The 14,354-nt window shown below is 37.9% G+C and overlaps 1 long non-coding RNA gene across 1 annotated transcript; it reads left to right on the top strand.

Annotated features, from left to right (window-relative positions):
- Positions 1 to 275: 275 nt before the first annotated feature.
- LOC124260174 lies at positions 276 to 10,443 on the top strand. The gene is made up of 3 exons (XR_006894015.1): positions 276 to 286; positions 10,032 to 10,039; positions 10,370 to 10,443. It is a non-coding gene; the product is annotated as an uncharacterized LOC124260174 (long non-coding RNA).
- The last annotated feature ends 3,911 nt before the right edge of the window (positions 10,444 to 14,354 follow it).

Here is a 14,354-nt window from a genome sequence, read left to right as displayed (position 1 = left end):
AAACATTCTTCCTCTTCTAATTATGTACCTAAATTCCAACAATATCAAAAACAACAAGAAAAGACAACCATTAATTTCAGTGAGTGAGTGAGTTAAGATTTAAAGTCACATCGGCAATATTTCAGCCATATCGTGACTAAAACTAGTTTTAGATTTGTAATACATACATATAATATATTAAACCCTGTCAACGAAGGACAGTAAAACCACTAGATTATCACAGATTGAGTTAAAACTAGCTAACATATATCTTTAAAAGTAGAAAATTATTTCTGGACAATACAATGTAAAATTGGGCTATAGATCGCCAACAACTGAAGGTAGATCACCATACTAGGGACCATGGGGACTTACAGTACCTTTGCTACCTGCATGGATCCTAGCTGGATTTACAACATCCCTTCAGCCATTGGCGTTTATACCGAGAATTAGCCATACATTAAAATGACAAAAATACTACGATTAAAACACCTGGTATACTTAAATTTACTTGAAATGTTTTGGGACTTACGTACCCTCTCAGGAGGACAATAATTTTACGCTACTTCAACCCCCCTTGAGGGTACAGCCACTAACAATCTAAGTTACTAATCAAATCTACCAAAAATTAAAATACAGATATGTACAGAACATATTATTCAAAATTCATTCATTAAGTCAATTTCTTTTAAAAAGCCAATAATTAAATGAGAATTAACAGTGTTAAAAAGATCCTTAACTGTTTTCACATTGAAGTATTTATCCCTTATGATGGAGAATTCAATACAGTCAAGCAGGACATGCTTGACCGTGGTTCTCTCATCACAAGGGATACAAAACGGAGGATCCTCACCTTTTAATAGGTACTCATGAGTATATCTTGTGTGGCCAATACGACAACGTCGTATAATGACCTCTTCAAATCTGGACTGACAACCCAAGTAAGTGTAACCAATATAGGGTTTTATTTCATGTAATTTATTGATACCTACTTGGGTGTCCCACTTCCTTTGCATCAGATCACGGATATAAGATCTTATAGCAGCTTTGTAATCAGAGTATGGGAGCAAAAGTGGTGTCACAGATTTGTTGAGTGCTGCCTGGCAGCAATATCAGCCATTGTGTTCCCAGAAATGCCAACGTGGCTGGGTAACCAACAAAAGACGATGTCGCATTGGCCAGTAGCAAGCTCATTATACAATTCAATAATTTCTAATAAAAGTGGATGTTTGCAAGAAAGATTTTGAATAGCCTGGAGACACGAAAGAGAATCAGAAAAGAAGATGTATTGTTTATATTTACGGTGTTTATTAATATATTTAAGAGCGGTTAAGATGGCGTTAGCTTCTGCTGTGAAAATAGAGCCGTTATTTGGTAATCGAGAAGAGATTGTTCTGGATCCAATGACAGTGGCACATGCCACTGCGCCACCGTCCTTGGACCCATCTGTAAATAAGGATTTATATGTATTATATTTACTTTTTAATTGATTATATTCTTGTTTATACTGTAATTCGTTAGTTTCTGATTTTTTAAACTTTGTCAGGGTTAGGTCAACTTCAGGCCTCACCAGTTGCCAAGGAGGAGAAGAAAGAAGACGGAAGGAGATATATTTTCCAGCTCAATGCCGGCAGCAGAAAGAAAGGGCTTAATTCTTAAACCAAGAGGCGGAACAAGAGAAGGCTTTTTGTTGTACAACTCCTCATAAGAAGGATTGAAAACACATTTAAATGCAGGATTAGACTCATTAGAATAGAGTTTTGTGATATACTGTAAAGATAGTTTGATACGACGTTGGGTAAGGGATGGCTCATCAGCCTCAACAGAGAGACTATGAATAGGAGAGGTTCTAAAAAGACCCAAGACAAAGTCTTAGGCCTTGGTGGTGACAGAATCAAGTAGTTTTAGGTTGCTTTTGCAGGCTCCACCATATACGATGGAGCCATAATCAAGTTTCGAGCGGACCAATGATCGATATAGGTGGAGGAGGGTAGCTTGATCCCCTCCCCACTTTGAATTAGACACGACTTTCAACAAGTCAAGTGCCTTCAGGCATTTATTCTTTAGGTATTTAATATGTGGTAAGAAAGTCAGATGAGAGTCAAAAATAAGTCCTAAAAACTTGGCCTCCTTGACAACTTTGATGGGTGTGCCATTTAAAAATAGGTCTGGGTCTTTGTGCGGTTTATATTTTCTACAGAAATGTATACAATTGGTTTTGGATTGAGAAAATTTAAAACCGTTTTCAAGACACCATTTATGAATTTTATTGAGACACAACTGCAATTGCCGTTCAATAGTATGCATATTTTTTACCACGACAAGAAATGTTAAAATCATCCACGAAAAGTGATCCATCGACTGAATCCTTTAAAACCCTTTCAAGGCTGTTTATTTTAATACTAAATAATGTTACAGACAAAATACTGCCTTGTGGGACACCCTGATCCTGATTATAATGATCAGACAGGGTTGAGCCCACTCGGACTTGAAATTGCCTGTCAGTTAAAAACTGAGATATAAAATGAGGTAAACGACCTCTCAAACCAAAGTCATGTAAATCGTTTAAAATACCATGTTTCCATGTGGTATCGTAAGCTTTTTCCAGGTCGAAAAAGATTGATACAGCATGTTGGTTATTTACAATGGAACTTTTAACAAATGATTCCAAGCGAACCAAATGGTCAATAGTACTCCGATTCTTTCGAAAACCACACTGAATGTTCGTGAAAAGATTATTGGTTTCTAAAAAACCATACCAGTCGATTATTGACCATGCGTTCCATGGTTTTACAAACGCAGCTTGTCAATGAAATTGGTCTATAGTTAGATGGATCAGTATGATCCCGGCCAGGCTTAGGTATAGGGACAACAATGGCATTACGCCATGAAGGAGGAAAATGTCCAGTTGTCCAAATAGTATCAAAAATACTTAAAAGTGTTTCAAGACATGAGTTGGGTAAATGTTTTAAAAGCTGATAGTGGATATTATCAGCTCCTGTTGCTGTATCATGTGCTTGTACTAAGGCAGTGTTAAGCTCATGTAGTGAAAACACTTCATTGTAGTCTTCACCATTGTCAGAATTAAAATTAATTTTCATTTTTTCTTGTTGAGTTTTATATTTCTGAAATTGAGGATTATAATTTGATGAAGAAGAATGTGCAGCTAAAGTTTCACCCAACCTATTGGCAATGTCAGATTTATTAGTTATTATATTGGGTCCATCCTTCAGGTGATGAACACTAGATTTGGTACCTTTACCCTTGATTCTCTGTATCATGTTCCACACCTTCGTCATAGGTGTACGGGAATTTATCTTTGATACAAAGTTCTTCCAAGACTGTCGCCTATGTTGCTTAAAAGTACGCCGAGCCTTGGCACTATTTATTTTAACATCATTTAAATTGTGAACAGTAGGATGACGGCGAAAATATTTCTCTGCCTTCTTCCTACACTTCCTGGCCTTTTGTAATCATCAGTAAACCATGGTTTACGAATGTGTGGTGTCGGAGAGGACTTAGGAATAGTTTCATCAGCTATTTGATTCAGTTTATCCGAGAATAACTGAATAGGATCCATATCATTGACAAAATAGACAGATTTTAATTCGTCAGTACAGAGTGTCTTAAATAAAGGCCAGTTAGCCTTATTAAAATTCCACCTCGTTGCAGGCGGCTCATCAGTCGGATTTATTGCAGAGAGAATTGTGGGGAAATGGTCGCTTCCACAAAGATCATCATGGACTGACCATTCAAACTCATTATAAATATTTGGATCTGAGAGCGATAAATCAAGTTCAGAATATGTTCCCGTACCGGGATGTAAATATGTGGCTGATCCATTATTAAATATGCATAAATTATTATCTCCAATGAAGTCCTCAAGGATTTTTCCCTAGTATTGGCATTAATACTTCCCCATAGAGGGTTATGCCCATTTAGATCACCCATGATGATACAGGGTCTAGGGAGCTGGTCAAAAAGATTCTGAAGATCGGGTTGCTGAAGGGGAGAAGATGGAGAAATATACAAGGAGCAAAGAGTAAAAGTTATGTAAAGACAAACGAACTGCCACAGCTTGAAGTTTGCATTTTAGAGGACAGGGCTATGGATGACACCCTGCCTCACCAAAATAGAAGCGCCACCGGTAGCTTTATTTCCTGGAGGTGAAAACGAATGATATGAATGGTACTGGCGAATATCAAGTTTATCTTCATCTTTTAGATATGTTTCCTGTAAACTAAAAGCCGATGGTTTGAAATCTTGTGATAACAATTGTAGATCAGAAAAATTGTTCCTAAGTCCTCTACAATTCCATTGTATTAAATTAATAGAACTGCTCATGGGGGTTCGATTGGAGATCGAGAGCTCGGAGAAGTGCCACTCCTACAAGCTGTTTGTGAAGGAGTGATCTCCATGTCAAGTGATTCAAACAAATTGTGAACCACCACAGGTGTTGCTGAAGGGGAAGATTCTTCCAAATGTTGAAGAGCCTTCGTTTTTCGTCTCATTTTTTTCTTTTCTTTAGCAGTAAGGTTAACATCATTCTGTGTAATTGCTGGTGAGGATACGGTGTCAGTTCTTGGCTCTATACTTGATTTTTCAGTTTGAGAAGCTGAAGAGATGTTACCCGGTAATGATTGTTTTCTAATTTCCTCAAATATTTGCTGCTTGTCATTTACCCAAGATATATCCGTTTGGCAGGATGTGGAAACCTTTACAGGTTTGGTAACCAATACTTGAGTAGGAGAAGAAACTGCAGCTGAATAAGAAAGAGAGGTATTCAGGTTTGATTGAACTAATTTCTTTGCATCAGAATACGACATGTGTTTTGTGCATTTGAGTTTCATTATTTTGGACTCAATTTCGAAAGATGGGCAAGATTTTGATGATGCCATATGGTCACCATTGCAGTTGGCACACTTCATGTCATTTGTGCAGTCAGTGCTCGCATGAGCCCAACTGCAACGAGAACATTTTGTTTTGCCATGACAGGACTTAGCACCATGTCCAAATTTTTGACACTGAAAACAACGTAGTGGATTTGGTACATATACATCCACTCCGATGTTGCAGTAGCCAGCTTTAATTGATTTTGGAAGAGTCGTCATTCCAAAAGTAAACAGATACGTATTTGTGTTCACAGTGCCTGAATCTTGTTTCCTTGTAAAGCGTTTGACAGCAGTGACCCCTTGATCTTTTAGTTCATCTGCAATCTCTTCTTCTGACATATCAGACAAAGAGCGTGACCAATCTCTGACGATGCCTCTACAGGAGTTCAATGTCCTGTGTGCTGAAACAACAACCTGTGTGTTAACAAACTGCCGTAGACCCAGCAGATTTACAGATTGTTGCCTCCGAACACATTCCACTAAAAGTGAACCACATCTGAGGCGAGTGACATTTTTAACCTCTCCGCAGACACCTTGGATGCCTTTGGAGATGGCAAAAGGGTTAAGTTTGAAAGGACTTCCGTCCGCAGCTGCAATAACCAAGTATTGTGGCCAGAAATCACCAGACTGAGATACTTCTTCATCCTCAGAAGAAGAAAGATGTCTTCTTTTATTTCCTTTAACTGAACCAGAGAGGGAGTTGTGAGCCATGGTATAGTGATGTGTTTCATCAACCCTGCTCCCCACCCGCCATCGAGTGTCAACATGGACGATGTTGCAGTGGAAACCATCCTGCAACACCAGGGCTACAAGGGTGATATACTCCAGAAATACAGACGTGAATAGCTAAGAAATCTGAAAGACGAAATGCTAGGCTGGTTCCACCTAGAAATGTCTTGAGAAAGTCAGAATTCAGAGGTCCAATATCACCAGATTGGCCCATGAGCCACCGCCTTCTGGGCATACGACTCTAGGCAAATTGAAAATTTTGAATTTTTAAATCAATACAAAGTCAGTGAATTAATTTCACCAGTACCCTAAACAAGATCATTTAGAGAAAGAAGATATGTGCAATATGAAATAGAATGCACAGGGCCTGGCGTGACCAGCCGATTGGTTGAACCGGGCCCATTCAACCACCCGTCTAGGTGAAGTAAGGGGCAAAGTGGTGTGTTGGGCAACAGGAACACCTGGTCCTGGTTCCAGTGCCCTCAACCACCAGCCTCCCGTCCTCCACCGACACAGGGGCGCAACCCACGGCAAACAGGTTGGTGGACCAAATATTCCCCCGGGTCCACAACGGGGGGTTGAAGGGCGCTTAGCGTTACCCAGCACCCACCACGAGGAGGTGGCCCTTCATGGGTGCCCCATTAATTTCAATTCAGATAACGGTGAAGACTATAATGAACTATTTTCTATTCATGAGCTCCATACTGCTCTTGAACAAGCTCACGATACTGCTACAGGGGCTGATAACATACATTATCAACTCCTGAAGCATTTACCAGAATCCTGTCTAGAAACGCTTTTAAATATTTTTGATGATATTTGGACATCAGGTAACTTTCCTCCCTCATGGCGTGACGCTATAGTAGTACCTATACCTAAACCTGGACGTGATCATACGGATCCGTCAAATTATAGACCTATTTCACTAACTAGCTGTGTTTGCAAAACCATGGAACGAATGATAAATAATCGACTTGTTTGGTACTTGGAAACCAATAACCTCATAACAGATATACAATGTGGTTTCCGTAAAAACAGAAGTACTGTCGATCACTTAGTGCGTTTGGAATCATTTATTAAAAACGCTCTTATTCATAAACAACACGCTGTGTCTATCTTTTTTGATCTTGAAAAGGCATATGACACTACCTGGAAATATGGCATTTTAAAAGATTTACATGGCTTCGGTTTGCGAGGCCGTTTGCCTCAATTTATAGCCAACTTTTTAAAGGACAGACAATTTAAAGTCCGCGTGGGATCTACCCTGTCTGATCATTACAATCAGGATCAGGGTGTTCCACAAGGCAGTATTTTGTCTGTCACACTATTTAGTATAAAGATAAATAGTTTATCAAAAGTTTTAAACGATTCCATAGATGGCTCGTTATTTGTGGATGATTTTAATATTTCTTGTCGTGGTAAAAATATGCATACCATTGAACGGCAAATGCAGATGTGTTTAAACAAAATAAATAAATGGTGTCTTGAAAACGGGTTTAAATTTTCTAAATCCAAAACTAATTGTATACATTTCTGCCGTAAATATAAACCGCATAAAGACCCTGAACTATCTCTAAATGGCACACCCATCAAAGTTGTGAAGGAGGCCAAGTTCTTAGGTCTTATTTTTGATTCGCATTTAACTTTTCTGCCACACATTAAGTCACTTAAAGCTAAATGCCTGAAGGCACTTGATCTGTTGAAAGTCGTTTCAAATTCTAAGTGGGGAGGGGACCAAACTACCCTCCTACACCTCTACAGATCTCTCATCCGTTCGAAACTTGATTACGGCTCATTGTATACGGTGGAGCCTGTAAAAGCAACCTTAAAATACTTGATTCTATCCATCACCAAGGTCTAAGACTTTGTCTTGGATCTTTTAGAACCTCTCCTATTGACAGTCTTTACGTCGAGGCTGATGAGCCATCTCTTAACCAACGCCGTATAAAATTATCCTTGCAGTATGTAACTAAACTATATTCTAACGAGTGAAATCCTGCATTTAATTGTGTTTTTAATCCTCTCTACGAGGATTTATACGACAAAAAGTCTTCTCTTGTTCCGCCTCTTGGGCACAGAATTAAACCATTCCTTTCTGCTGCCGGCATTGAGCTGGAAACTATAGCTCCTTCCCGTCTTCTTTCTTCTCCTTCTTGGCAACTGGTTAGGCCTGAAGTTGACCTTACTTTGACACAGTTTAAGAAATCTGAAACTAATGAATTACAATATAAACAAGAATATAATCCACTAAAAACTAAATATAATACACACAAATCCTTATTTACAGATGGGTCCAAGGACGGTGGCGCGGTGTCATGTGCCACGGTCATTGGATCCAGAACAATATCTTCTAGAATACCAGATAACAGCTCTATTTTTACAGCAGAAGCAAACGCCATATTAACGGCTCTTAAATATATTCAACGACATCCCAAACATAAACAATATATCATCTTTTCTGACTCTCTTTCTTGTCTTCAGGCTATTAAAAATCTTTCTTGTAAGCATCCACTTTTATTAGAAATTTGTTGGTTACCCAGCCACGTTGGCATTTCTGGGAACACAATGGCTGATCTTGTTGCTAACACCACTTCTTATTCCTTACTCTGATTACAAAGCTTGCATTGGAACTTATATTCGTGATCTGATGCAGAAGAAGTGGGACACTCAAGTAGGTATTAATAAACTACATGAAATAAAACCTTATATTGGTTACACTCACTTGGGTTGTCAGTCCAGATTTGAAGAGGTCATTATGCGACGATGTCGCATTGGCCATACCAGATATACTCACAACTACTTGTTGAAAGGTGAAGATCCTCCGTTTTGTATCCCTTGTGATGAGAAAGTCACAGTCAAGCATCTCCTGCTTGACTGTGTCGAATTCTCCATCATAAGGGATAAATATTTTAATATTAAAACTGTTAAGGATCTTTTTACCACTGTTCATGTTCATTTAATTCTTGGTTTTTTAAAAGAAATTGATTTGATCACTGATTTTTGATTAATATGCTCTGTAAGTAGATGTATTTTAATGATTGGTAGTTTAGATTGTTAACTTAGATTGTTAGTGGCTGTGCCCTCAAAGGGGTTGACGTAGCGTAACATTATTGTCCTCCTGAGGAGGGTACGTAAGTCCCAAAACATTTCAAGTAAATTTCAGCCTACCAGGTTTTTAATCGTAGTATTTTTGTCATTTTACTGTATGGCTAAATCTCAGTATAAACGCCAATGGCTGAAGGGATGGTGTAAATCCAGCTAGGGTCCATGCAGGTAGCAAAAGTAATGTAAGCCCCCATGGGCCTTAGTATGGTGATCTACCTTCAGTTGTTGGCGATCTATAGCCCATTTTTACATTGTATTGTCTTCTTTAATTGGAATATTTTAGCTTTGTTCGCTAGTTTTATATTGATATCTGTGATTATCTAGTATTTTTACTGTCCTTCGTCGGCAGGTTTTTATAATATCTGTATATATATTCTATTTAAATGTCAAATGTTCTCGTCACGATATGGCTGAAATATTGCCGATGTGACGTTAAATATTAACTCACTCACTCACTCACTTTTTAATAATGTCAGTTCTCATTTAATTATTGCATTTTTAAAAGAATTAGATTTGTTAAGTGATTTGTAAATAGATATATATTTTATTATTGGTAGTTTGAATTAGTGACTGAGATTGTTAGTGGTTGTACCCTCAAAGGGGGTTGAAGTATTGTAAAATTATTGTCCTCCTGAGAGGGTACGTAAGTCCCAAAACTTCCAAAGTTAAATTTTTGCGTACCCGATTTTTAAACGTAGTATATTTGTTCCTTTAACTTTCGGCTAAAGATGTCCTACAATCGCCAGCGGCTGAAGGGATGGTGTAAATCCAACTAGGGTCCATGAAGGTAGCAAAGGCACTGTAAGTCCCCATGGTCCCTAGTATGGTGATCTACCTTCAGTTGTTGGCGATCTATAGCCCATTTTTACATTGTATTGTCTTCTTTAATTGGAATGTTTTAGCTTTGTTCGCTAGTTTTATATTGATAGCTGTGATTATCTAGTATTTTTACTGTCCTTCGTTGACAGGGTTTTATATATTATATGTCTGTATTACAAATTTAGAACTAGTTTTAGTCACGATATGGCTGAAATATTGGCGATGTGACTTTAAATCTTAACTCACTCACACTCGTGCGAATGATAGATAAAGCAAAAATATTCCCCTTTTTTCTTCTTCTTAACATGTCTGTAGTGGGATGTGACCATGAAGAATTCGAATAAAGACTGGAATCCAAATTTCTTTGGAAATTAGAAGGAATGAGAGATGTTACTACAATTGACCATACTTGTTATTACAATTTGCCGCAGTTTATTGAATTTTACCACACTTGTTATATTATTTTGCCGCAGTTTTATTACAATTTACAATACCAAAAATATTCAGGTTTTTTTGTGGGTTTTTTAATGATAGTGGTAGGATGAAGTCGAACAAAGACTGGAATTCGACTTTCTTTGGAAATTAGACGGAATAAGAGATGCTATTGCAATTTACCTCACTTTCTATTATAATTTGCCGCAGTTTATTACAATTTACTGTACTTGTTTTTACAATTTGCCTTAGTGTTACAAGTTTTGGTTCCTGCCAAATCAGTACGATGTTTCCTTGCATAACAGGCAATGAAATGTATTTCCTTACAATTTACCGCAGTGGTTATTACAACTTACCGCAGTTTAGGTTGTTACATTTTGCCGCAGGTTTTATTACAATTTACCACATTGAAGTTATTACAATTTACCGCAGCGTTATTTCAATTTGCTGCAGTTTTTATTACAACTTACCGCAGTTTATTAAATTTTACTGCGTTATTACAATTTACGTCATAACAAGGATCTTCGCCTTTTAACATATATTCTTGTATAATTATACTTTTTATCACCAATCCGACATCGTCGCATTGTGTTACCGTTGTGTTACCAGAGATTTCCACATGGCTGGGTGACCAACAGAGGACGATGTCATATTGGCGTGTAGCAAGATCATTACATAATTCAATTATTTTTATTAAAAGTGGATGTTTGGAAGAGAGACTTTTAACAGACCGACGCCACCCTATATGTAGGGTGTTTTTTTAATATATGTAAGTGCCGTTAATATGTCGTTTGCTTCTGCTGTAAAATAGAGCTGTTATCCGGTATTCTTGGAGATATTGTTCTTGATCCAATGACAGTGGCACAAGCATCTGGACCACCATCCTTGGTCCCATCTGTAAATAAGGATTTGTATGTATTATATTTATATTTTAATTGATTAAATTCTTGTTTATATTGTAATTAATTAGTTTCTGACTTCTGAAATTTTGTCAGTGTTAGATCAACTTCTAACAAGATCTCTTTTTGTATAAATCCCCATAGAGTTGATTGAAGACACAGTTAAATGTAGGGTTACATTCGTTGTAATATAGTTTCTTAATTTATTGTAAAGATAATTTTAAACAGCGTCGTGTAAGAGATGGCTCATCTGCCTCGACGTAGAGACTGTCAACAGGAGAAGTTCTAAAAATCCAAGACAAAGTCATAGGCCAGTTGGCAGTGGTTAAAGTATGTACTACATTTTTGTAACAAGGATGTGTTCAGGTGTCCAGATGGTTATTAGCATACTTGCTTGTTTTTGTGATGAATAACGTTGGTTATTCTAGTGAATGTAATGCTGTAATCATTCTGTAAAGTGTAATCATTCTGAGTATGTAATACTCGCTGTATGTGGAATGATTAGTATATCAAATGTGCTGATATTTGTATAGTGTCCGGGACCAGTGCGGTCCTGTATCCCTGACCCGGTGTCAGGCCTGTGTGGACCAGTGTGGTCCTGTATCCTGTAAGGCGAAGTCACTTTGTGGACCAGTGCGGTCCTGTTTCCTGTAAGGCGAAGTCCCTGTGTGGACAGGTGCGGTCCTGTATCCCGTAACACCCTGACAATGTGTGGCTTGTGTGGCCTTTGTGGACCAGTGCGGTCCTGTATGGTGTATGGGGGAGTTCCTTTGTGACTGACCAGCAAGTACTCCGTCAGGATGTCCCAGCTCATCATGAGCTGAGCTTAACGCAACCCATGTCAAGTTGAACTATGTTTGTACACACAGAACTTGATGTGATGACCTGTACTCTGTAGAAGTATATCGATGCTCATATCTATGACATTCTTGTGGAAATGTATACATTGAGAAATGTACTATCTGTAACTTTGTGACAGAATATACAAACTGCATACTATTTATATATGGCACGCCCATCAAAGTTGCCAAGGAGTCCAAGTTCTCGGGTCTTATTTTCGATTCACATTTAACCTTCAAGTCACTTAAAGGTAAATGCATGAAGGCACTCGATGTATTAAAAGGTTGTTTCTAATTCCAGGTGGGGAGGGAATCAAACTACCCTTCTTCACTTATATTAATAATTCGTGCGGTCAAAACTTGATTACGGTTCCATCATATATGGTGGAGCCTGTAAAAGCAATCTCAACCTACTCGAATTTGAGGTACAGTGGGAGTGCATCACAGCCAAACCATTGTCGAAAGATTTAACCGCACCTTAGCTGAATTATCATTTGTACACCAAGACATTTAACCCAAGTGGTGTCAGCGATCAACAACTAAGTGACGTGACTCATCAACAAAAAAACCTGCTGATGCCATTAAAGTGAAATCCGTCACTCCCGAATCATCTGCACCACAACCACCAAGTGGGAAGAAAGAGAAGAAACCATCGGGTCACATCAGCATGAGGTATTTGTACTAACCCAGTGAACTCAAGGGAGGAAGTCAGCGATGCGCCACCGGCCCTGTGTGGTCCATGAAAACGTACCACAACGAACAGGTGAATATCAAAGATCATGAACGCTATTTGTATTACCTCAAGGACAGACCGGGCAGACGATCCGTTCAGGAGGAAATGCTCATCGTACCCCATGACAGTATTACTCCACCACTCACTATAAAAGATTTGAACCCCTAACCGATATAGATATCATGTGGAGATTGATTTAGAAACAGTTGTTCAAACGCGTCGGGGTGGACGGCAAAGGGCTCAAGATTTATTTAGCCCTACGCGGAGTTATTAGGCAAGGTCAATTCACGACCCTGTACAGTTGTTAAGATCTGGTGGGCACCCAAACGGTTACAACTTCTCATGGATACTTTAGTCTATTATAGCTTTGGGATGAGCGAGCACACTCACCTGTACTCTACCTACTCCTTAGCCTACTTCGATCAGTTTGTCAGACACCATTCATAACATAATCGCTAACTATTATGGCTACTCTTAAAAACAATACATAAAAAATATATAATTTAAAAAAAAAATTAAATAAATATGGGGGACATCCAACGATGGTCCACAACGAAAATTGACGTTTTTAAAACAATGCTTGCCCACAAATAACCCTATGAGGCCAGGTGAGCCAGAATCTCCATTACCTATACTACTTCTATTGTTTTCAGCAAGTATTCACATTTTTTTCTAAGTTTTGCCCGATTTTATGAGTAAACATGCTTTTCACTATATCCTACACAGCATAAAAACAAGGTTTCCAGTTTTCCGGAAACCTACCTGAAACTGGGTAATGTGAGAATCATGTTGGTTTCCGCTCATGGAAACTATGATTGTTGGTTTTCGTCTGTTTAATTTTGCTGGAAACTGCCGGAAACCAACAAGGTTAATTTCAGCGACTGGAAACTGCCGGAAACCAACAAAGTTAGTTTCCAGAAATTGAAACTTACAGTAAAGTATCATTGGTAGTTTCCATTGCATAAAGCAACTGGAAACCATCATTGATGCGAACTTGAATGAAACGAACATAGAGGAAATTACTTTGACTCAATATATACCAGTATATACAGCATATATCCAGAAACCTACATTAACCTACATTAAACTGTCTATGTATTACATGTATATAGGTTTCAGTATAGTGATCTCAGTGTTTCAGTACACCAGAATTCAAATAAAAGATATTGTCACATGAAACAAGATTAATTTCAGGAAAAGTTAGACCTAATTGAAAGAATATGGAAACTTAAGATTCTACTTTGTCTGCTTTACGTTTTCTTAGGTAAACTTACAGATACCTTAAAATTACTGAGGAACCGGTAAGGCTCCAATAGGTTTCAGTTACCCATTGGCTTTCCGTTTGTAATGTTTCTCAAAGTGATGCATACTAATACAACTAACTGGGAGTGGTTATGCACATTACACATAACTGTACTAAAAAAAATATTTTCGTAAATGTTCAATAAGGAAAATAATACAGGCCACAACACATTATACAGTAGACTTATAGAAATAAAATATATTTAAGTTTAACTTCATCTGCCAGTAGTGAATACTGTTAGGATTGAATGATGTCAATGAACGTTTTGACTTTTAGTTATAGCATTATCATTATTAATCCATTAATATATTTATAAGCACCTTGGAACCTCATAAATTTATAAAATGACTGTAATTTCTAGATATGTTATAGAGCACCTAAAATAAAAGGGAATCATATTTCAAGTGTGACTTAGTCTCGCCTAGAAGAACTTCACGGCGAAAATATTAAGGTGGAATGATTTTGTTGAATGCTACAAGAAAAATAAAAACAAAATACAGATATCAAACTTAAAAACAACTAACGTTATAACAAAACTAATGGCCTATTACCTTGTTCGAGAAATGTATCCATCAGTATCCACATAATGGAACGATATGCCATTCACCTGCAGCTGCCCAAAAA

This window comes from Haliotis rubra, unplaced genomic scaffold (genome assembly GCF_003918875.1).
Source record: "Haliotis rubra isolate DU_JTF1 unplaced genomic scaffold, ASM391887v1 Scf752, whole genome shotgun sequence".
In the NCBI taxonomy this organism is placed as follows: Eukaryota; Metazoa; Mollusca; class Gastropoda; order Lepetellida; family Haliotidae; genus Haliotis; species Haliotis rubra.
Note: the sequence above shows the minus strand (reverse complement) of the source record. Positions and strands in the feature narration are given on the sequence as shown.